We start from the raw sequence: 18,362 nt of genomic DNA on the forward strand, positions 1-18,362 counted from the left end.
AGACACCATCCAAGAATCCAAGCATCGAAACTGTGCAAATTGGCCAAATAGCCCGACAAAGCCTGGGCAGCTCACCACCTCATCTTTGCGAATCAGGCTGATGTTAGGGGAGCCACGAGGGCAGTCAGCCGCGACAGTAAATCTCTCATCTCCTCCGTTGTCAGCAAACAAAGAAACAGTACACTGAACGTGAATGAGAGTGAGCGGACATGAGTATGAGTGTGAGTGGAAATGAGTGTGAGTGAGTGGTTGTGAGTGCGAGTGGTTATGAGTGTGAGTAAGTGGTTGTGAGCAGACATGAGTGCGAGTGAGTGGTTGTGAGTGTGAGTTGTCATGAGTGCGAGTGAGGGTTTGTGAGTGGTAATGAGTGTGAGTGAGTTGTTGTGAGTGCGAGTGTGAGTGAGTGGCTGTGAGTGTGAGTGGTTGTGAGTGTGAGTGGACATGAGTGCGAGTGTGAGTGAGTGGCTGTGAGTGTGAGTGGTCGTGAGTGTGAGTGGACATGAGTGTGAGTGAGTGGTTGTGAGTGTGAGTGGTCATGAGTGCGAGTGAGTGGTTGTGAGTGTGAATGGACATGAGTGTGATTGCGAGTGAGTAGCAGTGAGTGCGAGTGGTCATGAGTGTGAGTGTGAGTGAGCCACCTGTCATGGTGCCGAGGTATGGTTCCTCATGACTAAAAAGACTCAGTGAATGCTTTTACATTGCCTCGTTCCTTGAAACTGACAGCTTTCAACCACCTTTCTTCCCCCCCCCCCCTCTAGTGGATGGAAAAATCGTTTGCATGTGCAGGATTTTTCCTCTGTGACCGCTTTGGAAAAGGAATAAAAATCTGCTCGAAACAACTGTCGATCAGTGTACTAGCGCACCTGAATACTTGTGGGCCTCTAAAATGTGGATTCTTCATTAATCAATCAATCAATCAATCAATCAATCAATCAATCAATCAATCAATCAATCAATCATTTATTCAATCAATCAATCAATGTAGCTTTATTTCGCAACTTTGCAAGGCGAAAAAGGTGGCCGGAGGAATAAGGCTGCGGGCTTCAGCCAACCATGAGCAATGAAAACGTGATATGATTATTGCAAGGGTGACAGCCCAGCTGACGTGTTGGCGCATTATATTTATCAAAGCGTGTTCACTCTGTGTGAACGCCCCAGATCGAGAGAGAGAGAAATAACTTTAATGACCAAGGGAGTCGGGACACATAGGTCCCCGGGTCACCGCACGACCCCACTGCACTACACGTTCATGAGTTCATGGAATTCCGTGACGTGGGCGGCCCGGTCAGTGGCGAAATTCTCCCTGGCCGGGTCCGTCGAGTGCGGTAGGACCTCCTTCTTGCTCCCAGGTATAGCCAGGAACTCCGGGCCCGCGGGGGAGGGTCTGCAGGGCATTCAAGGAGAATGTAGATCGAACTACTGGCGAGAGCCCGCTTAGAACAGGTTTTTAGGAATTCGCAGTAAGTTTCTCATTTTTCGGCGGACACCTCAACCGCACCGTGGTGAAAGGGTGGAACGAGGGAGTGAAAGGAAGAACTGAGAACGAGGCGCCGTAGTATCTAGCTCCAGGTGAATTTCGACTACCTTCGGTTCTTTAATGTGCACTGACAACCCGCAATACACGGGCGTCTTGCATTTCGCCTCTAACGAAGAGTGGCTGCGGCGGTCGTAATTAAACACTTTGTCCTCGGGTTCAGCAGCCGAGCGCCCAAACCACTGAGCCATCCCGTCGGGTGGTAGTGAGAGACGACTTGGACAATAATGGCAATAATGAGCGTGACGTTGACCAAGCTGCAGAGGTTTTATTAAGGCCGCAGTTGGGAGGACCAAGGTGGTTTTATAAATACTATTAATTAAAAAAATTCTGCTGATGTTTATCACAGAGCAATCGTTTTTAATGACATCAGCGCTGCCGATGTCAGCGCCAATGACAGCGCCACTGACAGCATAGTTTTGAAAACATCACAAGAGATGATGAAAAAGTATGGTTAAGGCTTGCAAGAAACAGTGGCAAATTTCAAGGAGAAAAAAATTATTTGGCTGAGGTTTCTTCAGCAAAAAAGACACTATTAGTCATGTGCAGTATATCAACTCCGGGCAGCGTTACCCGAGTACATGGCGAGCTGCAAAGTTTTTATACAACACGGTGCAACTGTTGGGCCTTATCTGACTAGAATATAAATTCCTGCCGATGCCATAAGTTCTGCCTTCGCTATTGTTATCATACGGAAATATCTACAAAATTGTTCACATATTTTTACTCTCGTCTCTGGCAGTAGACTGTCCCTTCGTCACCCGTAGACTGTAGTCTTCGTTACCCGATGGTGCACGATACATAAGCCAAACAAGCTCCTTCTCTTTATGCTCCCTAGCCCTGCATGCTTCACAAATTTTACCCAGGGGGCGAGTCACCGATTCTGAGGAAACCGTCACGCATCAGCTCCCTCCTCAGCCTAATCATATAACCACAAACAGTTCTTGCTGGCCGCGGGTCGCGTGTCTCGTTCGCTGCCAGGCACGTGTCAAACATGCGCCTCAAAGCCGCAGCCACACGCCAGTACGGATGACCACCGCTACCGATCATTCGGTTTTCTCGCTAAACGTGAATTCATGAAAGCCTTGTACGAGCCACAATTTCTTTTTTTTTTTTACTAATGGCCGCATCGCGTGCAGGCAGCTCAGAAAAACTAGAAGCGGATCCGCGCAGGCTTTATGTGCGGGCTCGCCACCGCCCTCTTGTTTTCTGCTGAAAAATGGGTCAGAGTACCGGACGCCTTCAAGGACAGAGGCCTGATGCCCGAGTTTGAAGTGCGCGCTTCAAAGTGCCTTTCACTCTCAGGCGCGCACCAGATGGTCGCCTGCCTAATGAACCACTCCGGTCAAGCGTTTCCATCCTTTGTTTGCTTGTTTGTTTGCGGTTCACTCAAAGAACCGCAAAGCAATTGTCTTCTTTGTACAACTCTCGTATGTATACGACCACGTCAGCGTTAGCTCGCTGTCCCGTCATTACAGCGGCAATTTCGGCCAGGTGCGCAGCGAAGAAGAGGCTCGCCAGTGATAATTTGCACGCATCGCGGAGCACTCGGAGAGTGTGGGTTGCAGTGCACATGCCACAATCCATACGGCATTGGCGCCAAAGGGTATATACATTGTACAGTATGAGTAGCTGTGCGAGGAGTGTGGCCTCGGACACGCTATGGTATTGGCGCCTAATCCCGTCCCCTATATACCGACGACGAGATGGGCGACATTGCGTGCGTCCGCTGCTTTTAGCCGACGTTGTTTCTGTAGGCATACGTGTGCTCGAAGGGTTGATTGGGGCCGCCCGTTAGGGTGACAAGCGGGGAATTCCCGCGCTCTCTGCCATGCTTTGACGACTGCGCTGCCGAATAACCGACTGAGAAGCTAGCTACACACGTTGTTCGGGCCACCGCGCGCGCGAGCGCAGTGTCTCTATAGTATATTCAGGATATGCTAGCGTGTGCGAGAAGCGCCGTAGACGAGATTTTTCCCCGTTACGCGGCAGCTCGAGTAGCCGCGCTGCGGGTGATTGATGGTGAACGTCGGGGCCCTCCCTCTGATTCGTCGCCTCGGCGCCGTTCGTTTTACGGAGCTTACATCGAGGGCCGCCCATTCGGCGTCTATCGAACTTGGCATCGCGGCGCCGCGCCGGCGTCCAATGTCTTGGCGCCGGACGCGCCGCCAGACGCCGCCGGGGGCGGAGAAGAAGGCAGTCTGACAGCGCCGAACTGTTGGCGCCAATTTCTTGCTAATCCGTGTGTTGCGTTTTTGCCTGTCATTTCCCAACAGCGAAGATGAAACTGAATGACGTAACGCCTTAGAAAGGACGAAACTGTTCGCTCATCAAATGAACTGCGATTGCCCAGTCGGGGGAAACTCCCACACCGTGCGAGCAGCAGTTCTGTCAGCTGCTATTAGCGTATGTTCAGAGTATGATCACAACGCAACTGTATGTTAAGATAGTCGCTCACAATACAGCTAAGGAATCGTTGACAGTAAGCCGCGATGTGTATGTGAGAATCTTACATAATATGCCACTTTGCCACTCTTTTATAAATTTACTGCGCATTCTAAGCAGAAGGCAGTAAAAATGGAGTAAAATATCCTCTAGCGACCACCCTTTTACAAAAGGGTGTGCACTAGGGGACAACTTACTCCATTTCTACTCCCATATAGGCGTATTCGTGTTTAGAATCTACCGAAGAGAGCGGAATTTAAAAAATTATTGGCCCGCGAAGATAAATTTTCTTCAGGCAAACAAACTTCGAAGTGCCAGGCTGCAGAGGCTTTGCTGCTTGGCATATGTTATAGGATGCCCGTCACTTTTCCATATATATCAGCAGACCCGCTTTGCGACGACAACAAATTAAGGTGCAAGAATAGACATAAGGCCTATAATACATCCGCATATAAGCGGATGTTGGCAGATAGGGAGAAGAATGAATCGCTCAAGGATATGATGGCAGCAGCTTAACGTTGGGGAGAGGGGGCGGGGTGACGTGACGTGCCGATTCATGCTTATAGACAATGTGACAGCCAGCTCTCACTAACCTGTTACCATGGGAAGAGCCCGAGCATCCATCTATTCATTCATATTTATCATCGCTGCGCCCGCCGTTATCGTGTTCCTGCTCTGCTGACTGGCTCATTACTTAATGCATTCATTGTGACCTTTCGGATGCAGTGAAAAGGGTGCTACAACCACAGATACACTACTCACTAATTTAATGCTTTCTTTGCTATACCTTCAATTTCGCTGCCTCCTGAAGTCGTTTTTTCGTGTTTTTTTTTTTTGCCTTGCCACTGCAACTACTGTCTCACTTCATTCCCTGCCGTTAATGATGGCCATTTTAACTTCAACACGTTACGAGTGTTTACGAAGGGCAGGTTCCGTCTGTTGGCTGTCATCAGCTCCACCCTGGTCATGCAGTTATGTATATTCGTACCTCTATTCGGATCATACCTTTACCAATGATAATACTCTTTTACTCCCGTCCTGTCCTTTCATCAGTGCAGATCAGCCCGCCAGAAGCTCATGGCTAACGCCTACCCCTCTGCCTTTAATCGGAAGCCAATTTTCTCTCAGCTTAAGCTAAAGCCTTCACTGTGACCTGAACTCATAACACCATAATACCCCGGTAGACTCTATTCACGTCGTCGTATACTATATCATCGTCCGGTGTCTTTTAGATTGGGGTATACACCACCGAGCCCAGTCACCAGCTCGGTTCGACACCGTTGCGCCAGTTTTTCAGCCTCCGAAGCGATGCATGAAAGCATAAAACTTTGCCGACCAGGTCAGATCAGCAGATTTGCAGGAACACTTGATTCATTCAGTTTATTGCAGTCCGAACGGGCACAGAGTGATGACACTTGCTAGTTTTATCAGCCCCATATTGAACCACTGATGAGAAATGGAAATATGGTCAAGTGAATGGAATAACAGTATGAAGTTACTGCTCTTTCCTTTGGTGGCTTAACCATGGAGGTCGCTTTGTGATAGGCTGGTGTTATTCTTTGTTTCACAAAAGTAGTCACGTATCAAACGTTTTGCGCTGCACAGTAGTTTGCATTGAGTTTTCATAAGCTATCGCACTGCAACTGACCGAAAAAATGAAGCTTCTGAGCACGAAGTGGTTTTCGAAAATCCCAACCCAAGACTTCACAGTGACTTGGAATGAAAAGTTTTCAGTTCACCGAAACCTATAATCACCAACCGTCATAATCGTAGAAGTTGCAAAGAATATAAGGTGTATGTGGTCAGACAGAATAGCAAGAAATTAAGATGGATTCATTTTTTTTTCTGGTTCTGCAGCACGAAAACACTGTAACGCCCCTCAGATTTATCCCAAGAAACAATTCGAGCACTGCAGCGCAGTGTAAACTATAGCTACATCGCTAGGACTCAGAGGGGGCATACTTCGTGTAACTGATATTATTTTAAAGAACCTCGGCTTTGGTAGCAATAAGCTCTCTGTTGGCCGCAAGAAGTCGATATCACGTTCACAAAAAAGTGAAGCACGGCGGAAATATCATATCAATGAAATGGCCAGCCGCGTTTTTAGCAATTGCTGTGCTCTGGTTTTGCCTTGTGCTCATAATAGCGTAGAAAAACTAGTCGCATATGTCTGCGACCGGGTGCTCTGATGATCAGATAGCCTTTTTTTTTTTTTTTGTCTTGCCCGGGAAGTAGCTTAAGGCGCAAAGGGTGACAGCTTAAAAATGTCGGGAGTGTGTACACTGGCGCTTATTCCGTGCTGCCTCTGAGCCGCTGTAAACCCCGATTAAAAGGACCACACACTCCTAATTTTAGTTGCACGTTTTATTCTTTCAAATAGTGCTTTAGACATTAGAACACATGGTTCACCGCGTGATATCGGCCTCCGATAGCTAAATAATAACAGTTTCCATAACTAAGTCAGTTAACAGACCATACTAACGGCATGGTTCTTTAACTGCCTTGAGCTTGAACTTTAATTCAAACTCGCCTAACTCGAACTTCAGTTTTACAGATGCTCTGGCCTTGTCAGATATGACTATTATATTTTTCAAGATCATATTTGCTAGCCCATGGAAGAAATACACGCAGTAATCTCGAACAGCGGTACATATTCGAGGGGAGCGAACGATATTTTAGACGCCGCTGCTTCTAGTTTTACGCGCCTACGTACACATTTCTATGCACATGTGACGAAGAGGAAACGGTATTTGAAGAACGCACGGTGCACGAAGTTCTCTTTCACGGGCATATAAGGATGCCAGCAGGGTAATGCAACCAAGGAAAGCATAGGGGATTCTTTTTTTTCTTACGACCCATCTTGAGACCCGAGATGAAACGGAGGGAGATTCAACGTAGCGGCGATTTTGACGGGTCGTTTGACTTCAACTTGACCCCACGATGACCTCACAGAAAAGGGTGACTTTCTGGGAAGTGGCCGATATGAGGCTCTTCCCACACTCGGCTCGGCGAAAACGACCTCCCCTTCGAGAAGCAACCGACGACAGGAAAAAAAAAAAACGGTGTCCCTCGTCTAAAAAAAAAAACCCGGAACGAATCAGAGGAAGCCTGCGCAGCTGCGGCTGTGACGTGAACAGGACACAATGCTATAGGAATGCGGACTTAGCTAATTCCTCGCCAGTTCCCACGTGCGGGCCCTCAACAGGTGTCTTGGCCAGCTGCGTCTGGGACGTGTGGTGGCGATCTTTTGTGCCACGATGAGTTACCGCCATCATCTATTATATCGAAGATAATTTTACAGAAGGTTGCCGAAAATACAGGCGCATGCCGCTGAATGCCGCTGAAGTCTCTAAAACTCGTATGCATGGTAGCGAACCGTACGCGACACTCGGGGTCGTTGGTTTGATAACTATCGGTGGCTTGCAGTTATCTTTTCTGCTACTGTCTGTTTGATTATCTTTCACCTGAAATATGATTATGGTACTAGTTCTTCACTTAGATCGGCACCACCATTAAATATAAAATAAAAAAATTCCTCTGTGCTTTCATTGTTTTCAGTGACTGTTGGCCTCTTACGGTTGGAGATAAAGTACGCTCGATGCAATTGTGGCCAGCAGACAAGTCAGGAGGCACCGGCGGACAAGTACAGACGTGCTCACGACACGTACGAGCATCTGCGCTGAGCACGACGAAAACGACCTCTCCATTTTCTCGACGGCCTGCGTACACATCCAGAGCGGGCTAACTTAATGTTTAAACAGGCGGTGCGGACATCCACATCGCGCTTTTACCCCGCAGAATTAACGTTCGCTTAAAGCGCGAACGAGCAGTGGATAACGGCGGCGTGACCTGCTCGCTTCGAATCGCTCCAGACACGCTCAGCGCTAGCGAAGACCATTTACGCGGTCTGCGAGTCTGAGGCGGGTGTGTGCAATAATATCTTGCAGGTTCGAAAACCCCTGCTCTTTTCGGCGTCAGCGGCGACGGAAAAAAAATGGGGCCCTAAATGGCAGTTCCCGCAGGCTTCTTTTTCTTATTTGCTAACGCTTCGTGTTATTTGCTGAAATATACAACCCCTTCGGACCTTTCTTTTCTTTTTTCCTGTTATTTTTGCCGCGACTCTTGATCGAGCCTAGAAACACGAGCGTCCATTCAAACCGCCATTAACGAGATTCGGCGTGGCGCGCATTTCCTGTGCCGCAATGGCATCCGCTACCCACGCACGGTACCGTTTCTGCGCGCAGTGACGGCCCTTTTTTCTCCTTTTCTATTTATTGCTGGTCGAAATATTCATGCAGTGTGCGGGGTAGGTGCATTACTTGTTTGCGTACCGAAGCGTAGCGACTTTCGCGGTGAAGGTTAAACCGTTGACCCGGCTCGCCTTAAGGTCTGTTTAAGTTTACGTGACCTAGAATGCAGATAGCCTGCGCTTGATGCATAATGAAACAGCTGTGCTGAAATTGTAACCGCGTTTAGGTGATAACATCTTGTAAGTGATTTATTCGCCCTCGTTGGCGTTCTTGCGCTTTTTTGATACTCTAGTTGCTTTGTTTCTTGTGTGTGTGCATGGGCTTATGCGGGCAATACGTATTTGCATGGTAGAGTTTGTTCTTAGAGTGCAGTCACTCTAAGCGAAATACACAAATATAAACGACGACTTAGGAAGCTACATTTGAGCTCATCGACTAGACAGGTTTGGGCCTTCTTCTCTGCAGCGTTTTCCCGATATATGCACCTGTTTTAAGCGATTTATGTGCATTATACACGTTACTTCGCGTTGGTATTACATGTTTTATGCCCATAGAAGTTTACAGCGCAGCAGTGTCGACATTTTAAATGTTAATTAGCATGTACTATTCATTCTATATCATGCATCCTTCTTTTGTGAACTTGCGTCTGAGCAATTGTATTGGCCTCATCTAAGTTTATCCCTCTGCACTTTCTGCTCTTTAGTATCATATAGTGTCCAGGTTATAACTTTAGCCAAGGGTCAAAAAGTAAGATGTTTGAGGTAAACCAGGGAAATCACTTACATACAGCTAGCTACCCGCCGGCTTGAGCATCTAGTCAATTTTTTTGTATTGCTATAATTGAGTAGTAATTATGATAATTTTTCTAAATGCATAAATAATAACTTTAGCCTGCAGATGTGAACAGTAAAGTTGGAGAGCACCTTCAGTTGGAGAGCACCCCCCCCCCCCCCCCCCCCCCCCCCCCGCAAGCTAGACATTGTACAGAGGAAAGCCATGTTGAACCCCACTTTTTTCTCCGAAAAACGTCCAAGAAATACGTGGTTCACATGGCACCGACCCCTCCAGGAGTGAACGGTAAATGCACCTGAGATCTCAGCGACCGTATGAACGTGTTTCTCGCCCCTTTTCTAACTGTTGTCGTCAAAAGCAGGCGCGTCAGAAACTTTCCCGAAAGACCTCAAAATATCCATTTGAAACGATGCCTTGCAGTCATATCTCAGCCTCAAGACACTCCATGCACGCTTTCCCTGGCCATATGAACGAAGCCCCATAAAAAAAATGCCGCCGCGGTGGCTCAGTGGCTATGGTGCTCGGCTGCTGTCCCGAAAGACGCGGGTTCGATCCCGGCCGCGGCGGTTGAATTTCTTTGGAGGAGAAATTCGAGGCCCATGTACTGTGCGATGTCAGTGCACGTTAAAGAACCCCAGGTGGTCGAAATTTCCGGAGCCCTCCACTACGGCGTCTCTCATAGCCTTAGTCGCTTTGGGACGTTAAACCCCATAAACCAAACCAAACCAAACCGAAGCCCCATAAAAACGTTTCTTACCGTTTTCCTGGCAGTTCTCGCCTAAGTAAGAAAACCAGAGGCTTTCAAAAACAAAACAAAACAAAAAAACAACCCTAGTATTCAAATGAAACATGGTCTTAGTCCCAGCCTCAGCGTCTACACCTGATGCCGAGATATGCAGATCCTCAGTGCCTGCTTTCTCTCTCTAGAATCGACGGAATGCAAACACACACAAAGAAAAGGGCCAGAGGTGTAGCGGCGGCTGGCAGGAATGCCCTATCTCTCCATCAGCGGCGGAGAATACGAGCGCGTGGACATCCGCCACCGCATGAATGAGTTTCAGGGCGGTGGTGCTCGCGTAGTGTGGCGAGGGCAGGCAGCTGGCCGCCGGAGCCGCCGCTGCGTGCACCCTTCCATTACGTCGTGAGTGACCATTGTTCGGAGGGGCGCGCGCGCGAGCACTTGCCCACGACGACGACGACTCGATAACCACGCTCACTGGCGGAGACCCACTGCTTGGCGCGTTCTGGGAAACTCACGCGAACCGCGCGTGCATCCGGAGCAGCGGGATCCTGGCCACCGGCCGCGCGGATGTCCAAGGAGGAGACGACCCATCCGCCCGCCGAGTCGAATTCCTCCTTCCTTGGCCGCGCTCAATGTGTGCAGGATACTTGCATGTTGCCCGTTGCGTACGCCCACGCTTTATATGCGTTCCGTGGAGAAGTCATTTACTCGAATAGTGAGGGGGCGACTGCGGGAAAGGCCGTTTGATGTCTGTATCTGGACCCTTATGCAGTCGCCGCTTCTGGAGGACGTCCTGTGTGACCCTTCGTGTGGCGCTGAGCCCACACCGAAGCTCGCCATGGGAGTTCCGAGACAGATTTAAACACACAGATCTATAGCTTACCTTTTGGAGTATAGTGCTCCTGATTGCTAGGCGCTGAAAGAACAATGAATTTTAGCAGTCGGTTTGCTACTTTGAGTAGTACCTCTTCACATGGCTGCCTGCTCGGCACCCGTTCAGTATACGGCTGGAAGAGTTATCTTAGTTTTTCATCGTCCTGTGAGCTTGGCGCATGATAGCTTTAGATGCTTGTGCGCCACTAAACCCAACATAATACAGTACAAACATGGTCCTGTGCTCAAGTCCGGGGTAGAGGGCTTTTTTTTTTTGGGGGGGGGGGGGGGAGGGAGGGGGGGGGGCAGTGAAAATATGAGCAAACTGCATCGAGGGGCTTCGTAAACGTGGGTAGGCGCAGTGGTGAGGTGTTGGCAACAGCTATTGAACTAGAGAGTTATCGTTTCGCCACTGTAAAAAAAAAAAAAAACATATGAGAAGTAGTAACGGCATCATTGGCATCATGGAAGAGTTTTCACGGCTTTAGTACACTTTGTGCCCAGGAAGTGCATGCAATAAGGAGCGGCAGCGTAAAAGGAAAGAGGAACCCGTGGAGCACTTCGACAGCTCATACCTGCCTGCATTGCTGATACACTATAAAAAGAGGACTTTGTTTGTGGTCACAAAATTCTCCAGATTTGTTGTGAGTTGAGCGCAAGGCGCAAATGAATTCATTTGCTAAAATGAAGCATTTCGGGCGTTCACTACGAACCACGGTGCTACATGTCTTTTTGCGAATATATGTACGACGTTTTCCTATTGCAACTTTTAAGCTTGAGTCACTGTTTCTTACCTTTAACCAGCGCCATCCCTCAGTGCACCCTCCAGTGTAGCCTATTCTATTCATCGATGCCAGTCACAATTTGATCCAGTTATACTTCATTGTACTTAATTTGGCACTTAAATTTTTTATGTACATTTAAAATTGTACCTAGTTTTTATTGTTACTTTTGTTGAGAAATGGTGTTTTTTGTATGCGAAGGGAGGTTACTGTTTTAATGTCGGTTTAGTTGGCCCTACTGAAAATATTACAAAGACAAGAACTGTTTGCAAAATAGCGTTGGGTTGGCTCAAAAGGTGACGTGTCGTCTGCCTTGAATGTCGACAAATTAAAGCTTAAAAAAAGAAATAAAGAGGAAGAACCTTCTGCCTCACTCTCCTGCCTTGCAGGGATTCAACATTTAGCATCTCACTGGGCTAGATATAGGCGAGGTCTGTGTAGATTGTGGAGCGACGTTTTTATTTGAATAAATTCATTAATCAGGTAACACGGATACCAAAGCTTAGAACCTTCTCACCAACCGTCTCCGTCAGCAACTGTGAGGATATATAATTGCAAACTTCTTACAGAGTCTTCTGGACGAAATGCGTAGTGCCAAGGTCGAATAGAAATCGATGGCAGCAATGACAATGCGAGTCTTTGAGCTATGTTGTACTGTATTAAATGACAACCGTGACATAAGATGAGAAGTTGTGTCGGTCGGAACTTGAGTTTGTTCGTCCATATTTACATTTACTTACGGCGCATCAAAATACAAGGGATGGAGAACAAAGGGAAAGCACAGCGCTGTGGGTATACGCTTTGTTCTTGGGGAACATTTCAAAAGCTGGTAGTCGAAAAGCGAACGCATCCCTTCCGCCATGTAGCGCTGGGCTGTAACGTGCATGTGAATATATGATTTGCCAATAAAAATATTGGGAACCCTCTCACTTCGCGGGTACGAGTAACTACATTAATGATAATCGACATAGTACCATTACGAATGGAACGAGTTTTTCTGCCTTGTTGCTGCTCTGAATAATTCGCCGTTTAGCGATGCATATGATACTTTATTTCGCCCATAGTTCTGAGTGCACACGTCAGAGGTCGACGAAGAGCTATGGATACAATGTCAAAAGAGACCATACTTTTCTCTTTCCTTTGCTCATTCCTTAAGCGAAGTAGCGTGCTTCTACTGAATCATAAGATATCAGCTGCTTTGGAGAGTTGGAGCACTGTCACCAGTTGAATGGTGGGTTTCCCGCTGCGAAGTATCACATATTCAAGGCTTCATGTTCGAGGGCTCAGCATGAGTGCTAACGACGTAGAGTTGAGTGCACATCTCCGTCTTTGCGTATTCTCATCTTTGCATTCACTGACCATTCATGCTGCATGAGCTGGTGTCAGCTGTGTTGGCCCGTGTAGAGAGGCAGCACGCCTTAGCTTTGTGCTAACTGTAGCCGTTAGAAGTCGACCACGCCTCGTGCACACTCGCACGCGCTGCATCGCTCATCGTCGTCATCATCAACTTCAGCTTCCATCCGCGGCGCGAACAGATCAGATCAGCTTAACCTCGATCGGAGCTTAGCATGAGTGTAATATCGCCGCCAGACATACTGACGGCCCAGCAAAGCAAAACCTTGAGCCAATCAGGCTAAGCACATGCTTCAGCACGTCTACTCGGTTTAACTGCGTTGAAATCCCGCCATATTTTTGTTGCTCTATTCTGAGCTGAGCATATAACTGATTTATTCTTTAGGTGTAGATTTTAGCTTCATTCTCGTCGCGTTTCCGCAGAGATCTTGCACTCGGTGTAGTCCTCCAAGGTTTATGATGTTTTTGATGCGTGTAGTAGTAGTAGTAGTAGTGACTTTTATTTGCATTGAATATGGAAGGTAAAAGAATTTTTGCTACCCGAGGATCTGCTATCGCGGCTGGAAGCACCTGAGCTGGGGCAGCTGAAATAAAGGATAGCAGGCAGTGTGTAGAAGTGAAAAGAAAGAGGTGAGGGGATAGTAGAAAGGACAGGGGGAGGGGTACACTGTCAATAAATCTATTTACATATATACATGATAAATATGAATATATACAGGTCGCACGCGCGTGAAGGTCTGGGACAGTATGCGTGTCTTGTCGTTGACGTTTTTGTGCAGCGGGAGCGAATGTGAGAACCCACCTCTGACAGCAATATTACTTATCAATAACATAAAGGACAACAGTCACAAGGGTCTCATTCAACACCGGCGGAGTGATCAATGAATGACGCTGTTCTTTAGGGGAAACTTGACAGTGGATGGAGCCCAAGCACACATACTCTGTGCCTTGAGATTTACCAACTGTTTCCTCGAAGAGCTGAACATCTATTCACAACTATAATGGCAATACACGTGACCCTTAACGGAACACTACGTTTAAAGCATAGGTTGCGGCTGGACGAGCCATGCTATTTGCGTCCTGGTGAGCACTTCACTGATTGTTAATGTTCCTTACCTTTAAGGTTCGAAACGATCCCGACGGAGAAACAATTGGTGTAAAAATGAGACGTTTGGAATGAAACAAGCTGTAATCCTAACGAAAACCAAAATGAGGAGTGCTTACTTGTTTGTAGTGGCATTCTACTTCATGAAGGATGGTTCCTATAAAAGTACTCAGCTTTGAGGCATTCTGCATATGCCCGACTTTATTGCATGAGCCATTATCCAGGATATTGCTACGAATGACGTTCGCATCTTTATCAAGGAAAACATGTTCTTGCAAGGAAGAGTTCTACTGAGCTAAAAAAAAAAAACGAGCACACAGCGGTGATTCTGCCCTCGTCTTCTGTGTGCTCGTCCTTTTTAGCGCTGTGGAACCCTTCCTTTATTCAGCATGCAGCAACTAGCCCAGTAATTGGTTTTACTTGTTCTAACAAGTATCATGAGGAATTGTAAAATATAAGGCAAGGCAGATTTATTATTAAACATAATAATCGGCAGCGGGAGGTGGATACGCTGGAAAAGAACAGGCAACACTGAACCCGGAGAAGTAAACAGAGGGAATGAAGATAATTTTATTTCAGATCGACGATAACACGCTTGCTTTGGAAGCCCAAGAAATGTTTTCGTGTCGAGTGCTTGTAACCAGGCAGTATTGTCTTGAAGAGTGATCCATGGTAAGTCCTGTAAAGCAAAATAGGCTAAGACAGCCGCATTACACGAGGCTGGAAGCTGTGGTTTTCTCAAAAGGCAGGCGTAGAGCTTGAGGATGCAGTTCTGGAAGGAATTTGCATGCACAGGTGTTGATAGTGTAACCTCAGGCTCAAGTTGGTAGATGGGTTGTTGAATGTTTATTCATGCAATATCTTTCCTGCAGCAGTTGAGTCGACTTTTGGTTTTGGCGTTAGTACTGGCGGCACTCGTGCCCAGCAGAATGGATCGGCAAAGCACTGGTCGGTGAATAAAAAAAAAATCCATAACAGGGCCCTCATCGAAGATCATAAATACGTGAATGAATAAAAAAGAAATGAGGCGTAAAAGACGTGTGATATTGAATTGTGATAATTTTTATGAGCGCCTGCAGTTCTTTTTTTCTTGTTGTTAACTGTCGTCGTTTTTAGCGGCTAATCTCCTACGGCCGAGCAATGTATAGCATAGCGCGCTACAGTCCAAGTACGAAACCACTGTTATACACGCTAGATCTGTTCAGTGCTGGCAATAAATGTTAGTGATTTCAAAGGAAATCTCGCGTTTCCACCTCAATCAGATACCAGAAATCTGTTGTAAAAGATCGCACTTCAGTAAATCAGCTGCGCATCGCATAAAAATACAGCTTTGCGCTCCATACCTCCGTGGCAGGACGCGCCGTTTTAATTCTGATCGTATTTCACTAATACGCGTAAATAAAACCTCAGACAGCCTCAACCCATCAACTTGAAACAGCTACCCTGACCTGGGCCACGAAATGACGTTTTTTTTTTTTCTCACTCTCTCACTCTCACAATACAGACGCGCTTTCCCGCTTCGGTGCCAATAATCATGGACGCGCGCTGTAGCAACAGAACGCCGTTGACAAAGGTCCATCGCAGTGGGTACAAAACCTAACCTATAGCACGCAGCGATCATCAGCAAATGATCGCAGTAACACAATTTGTTGTAGGTGTCCCGCTGAAAGACAGAGTACTGCGTAGGAAAACATAACAACCAAACGGTTGCGGCAGGAACTAAATAACAATGTCGCTTTTAAAAAGTTAGGACAAAAAGGGCAAAAGAGCATCTAAGATATTTCGCTAAACTGCGCGGCTCCATCATTTCATTTAATGTCGGGCCTAGTAATTTCAATTCGCTGAAAGAATTAGGGCGGCATTTATCATACTCGAGAACCTGTGTAAAATATCTTTAGGAAGCGCGGCTTTGATGTTTTCCAACCTGGAGTATTAATACAGGCACTTTCCTTATGATTGATGCTTTCGATTTATGTGTAATATTGTTCTCCTGTCAAACACTTTATAACTGCACGCGCTTCTGACTACGCGCTCAATGCAAGTATGCAGGCCCCCTTATATATTCGTCTCACCTCTGGGTCAGTGTCTGTTGTTCTCCGCACACAAAAATGAGAAGTGATAGTGAAAAAAACCAGATAATGATTTTTTTTTTCCATGGATGTAGCCTAAAAAAGGGAAGGTGGCATGAAAAATATGTACTCTTGAAAAAGAAATTAAAACAACGTGAAAAGCATCAGGACAGAATGCCGCTCTTGGCGCAGATTTGTTGTGGAAAGGCAAGCGGTACTCAGAAGAAATGTTTCCAAAGTATTGCAGGTTAGATATCGTGTTTTGTGCCGAAGAGAGTCTTAGCAAGCCCATAGTTTAGTTTACACCTGCTTTTTTAAATTTAAATAATAAACCAAGAACTTGTCCTGAAAATATATAGGAAAATTAACGAACATCTACAGAAGCTGCCGCGTCCTGCGCCCCGTTCGGCGTCGGTCGTTGGTCCTCGAACTCGGAATGCTGCTTCGAAATACCACCCATGATAAGTATATTTGAATAGCCCCACTAAAGGAATGCATCCGCTTCGTATTTTGTGAGATCAGTCGCCCGAGTTTGTTGATTTCCAGTTTGCGCTCCTTATCGCGTGTGAATCGTAAGTGAGCCCACTTAGCGGCACGTCACCTCCTTTCTCGATTGGACCAGTACAGCCCCGAGGGTGGAGCGGCAGTTTGCTTTGATCTCTGGACGAGTCGCATCGAGACGAGGCAATCAAAGGTTCCGCCGTTCGGCATCGTTTATTCTTTACCCCGATTTCTTTTCTTTGTTTGCTCTCGAGAGAAACAAAGAACGATACTAGCAAGGGAGTAACTAGGGGTAGGCCGCTGCACGGGTGTCCTTTTTCTCTCGGCGGTGACTTTTCCACGAACCCGTCCTTCGACGCGGCGCGAACATTAATGACCGTCCTGTTTGGTCAAACCTCCGCGCTTGCCAACGGTGCCACACGTGCTGGTGCTGCCCGTCCCACTCAATCGGGGCGAGTGCGAGAAAAGAAAGAAAGGAAGGCTCGTATTATACCTATACACAGTTGTCAAAACGCAACGCTTTTCACCGACGACTGCCTCTCTAGACTTCTTGCGTAAGGGTCCTAGTCGTGAAAGCTGATAACCCCCAAGCCCTTCCTCCAAGGGAAGGGGCCGTGTCTTTTTTTTGTGCGAGGGGGCGGCGCATTACTGGGCCGTCACCGGCGGGGGTACTTTCCCCGACGCCTCACCTGCCTCGCCGTGCAGCCCACCCGTCCCGTGTCGCTCGGCGCGCGGGCCAATAATAAGGCGAGGACGACCCTCTCTTCCCTTTCACTACCACCTCCCACTTGGAACGCTTTCAGACGGTCGCCTGCCTTCCTCGGCTTGGGCCGAGTGTGGGTACAAAGTGGATCTGTGCTGCGAACATCCTCCTCCTCCTCGTATTTTCTCTTCTCCAAAAACGCTTTCTCCTCAGCGCTCCTTCGCTCGACGCCGCAGCAGAGAGCCTCGCTTTATTGGTCCGCGCTTATTGGAGGAAGGCGCAATTTGAATTCGCGAATAACTCCTCCTGCGAGTCGAAGGCTTTCATTTTGTATCTGCGTAGCTGTCACGGGGGGACCCTCGTCTTCTTTCGGTGCAACTGTTTTTGTTCGCGCTAGTGGCCTTCACCCTCGGCGAGTTTGTCTGGTCATGCGCGCCCCCGCTCAGTGAAACGCAGGGTGGGCGGAGAGGGGTTTCTCGGTGCTTTTCTCTCGCGACCTCTCCTCCTCCTAGTATTGCGCCGAGAAGCTCCTGAGTATTTTTTTTCCCTGTTTGTGTCTGAAATAGATCTCGCGACTTTTCCTCTTTTCAGTCCCCCTCAGCCTCGCTTTCGTACCTCCTCCGAGCCCTCGTGGTCGACACTCTCTCGCGCGAAATTAGCAGCCGGCAACGGCGAAAAAAAGAGTGCCTCCGGTTCGAATCAGTAGGCTTTCTTTTGCTTGTGCGGCACGGACCACGTGTGTAGTTCGGACAGTGCTTGCTCTCCGCTGCTGCTGCTGCTGCTGGGAAGAAGCCTCGCTGTGGATACTCGTGTCCCGTTCTCAACACTGGTGTGTGCCGTCAGCGTGGAGCACCCGGTAACGCATTCCTTCCGTTCATCCATGTCAACGCAATCTCTTGACTCTGTGGTTATTAGCTTGAACGTTAAGTAACGCAACAACGTTATCCGCCTACGGAACGACCATGTTTTCGACTTCTTTTGGAGCTTCGCCTCGTTTAACTACTTCTCAGAGGTTTATCCATGTTGTTTTTTATGCCCTTCCAGCTGTTATACCATACCATCGTGTGCATCTTTTATGAAAGCACGTGTATTCGGCCCTCAAAGATGATCACTTGACGTTATTGAAAATATTAATTCTTCATGTGTTGCTTGTATTTGTTGAGAGTTTTAAATGCCCCATTCATAAGGCAACATTAATCAAATGATCCGCTAC

General features: G+C 47.5%; 1 protein-coding gene across 10 annotated transcripts in view; it reads left to right on the forward strand.

Moving 5' to 3' along the window:
• LOC149340094 (uncharacterized) overlaps nt 1–18,362 on the forward strand; it is a 95,955-nt gene that overhangs the window by 12,317 nt on the left and 65,276 nt on the right. For 2 of the 10 annotated variants that reach the window (XM_089548845.1, XM_089548846.1), the window contains exon 1: nt 17,400–18,005. The exons of the other annotated variants lie outside the window; for them this stretch is intronic. The gene's annotated coding sequence lies outside the window, so the exon portion shown is untranslated. Of the gene's footprint in view, nt 1–17,399; nt 18,006–18,362 lie in introns of those variants that run through there. 10 annotated transcript variants of the gene reach the window in all.

This window comes from Amblyomma mixtum, chromosome 6 (assembly GCF_055824585.1).
Source record: "Amblyomma mixtum isolate Tamu chromosome 6, ASM5582458v1, whole genome shotgun sequence".
Classification (NCBI taxonomy): Eukaryota; Metazoa; Arthropoda; class Arachnida; order Ixodida; family Ixodidae; genus Amblyomma; species Amblyomma mixtum.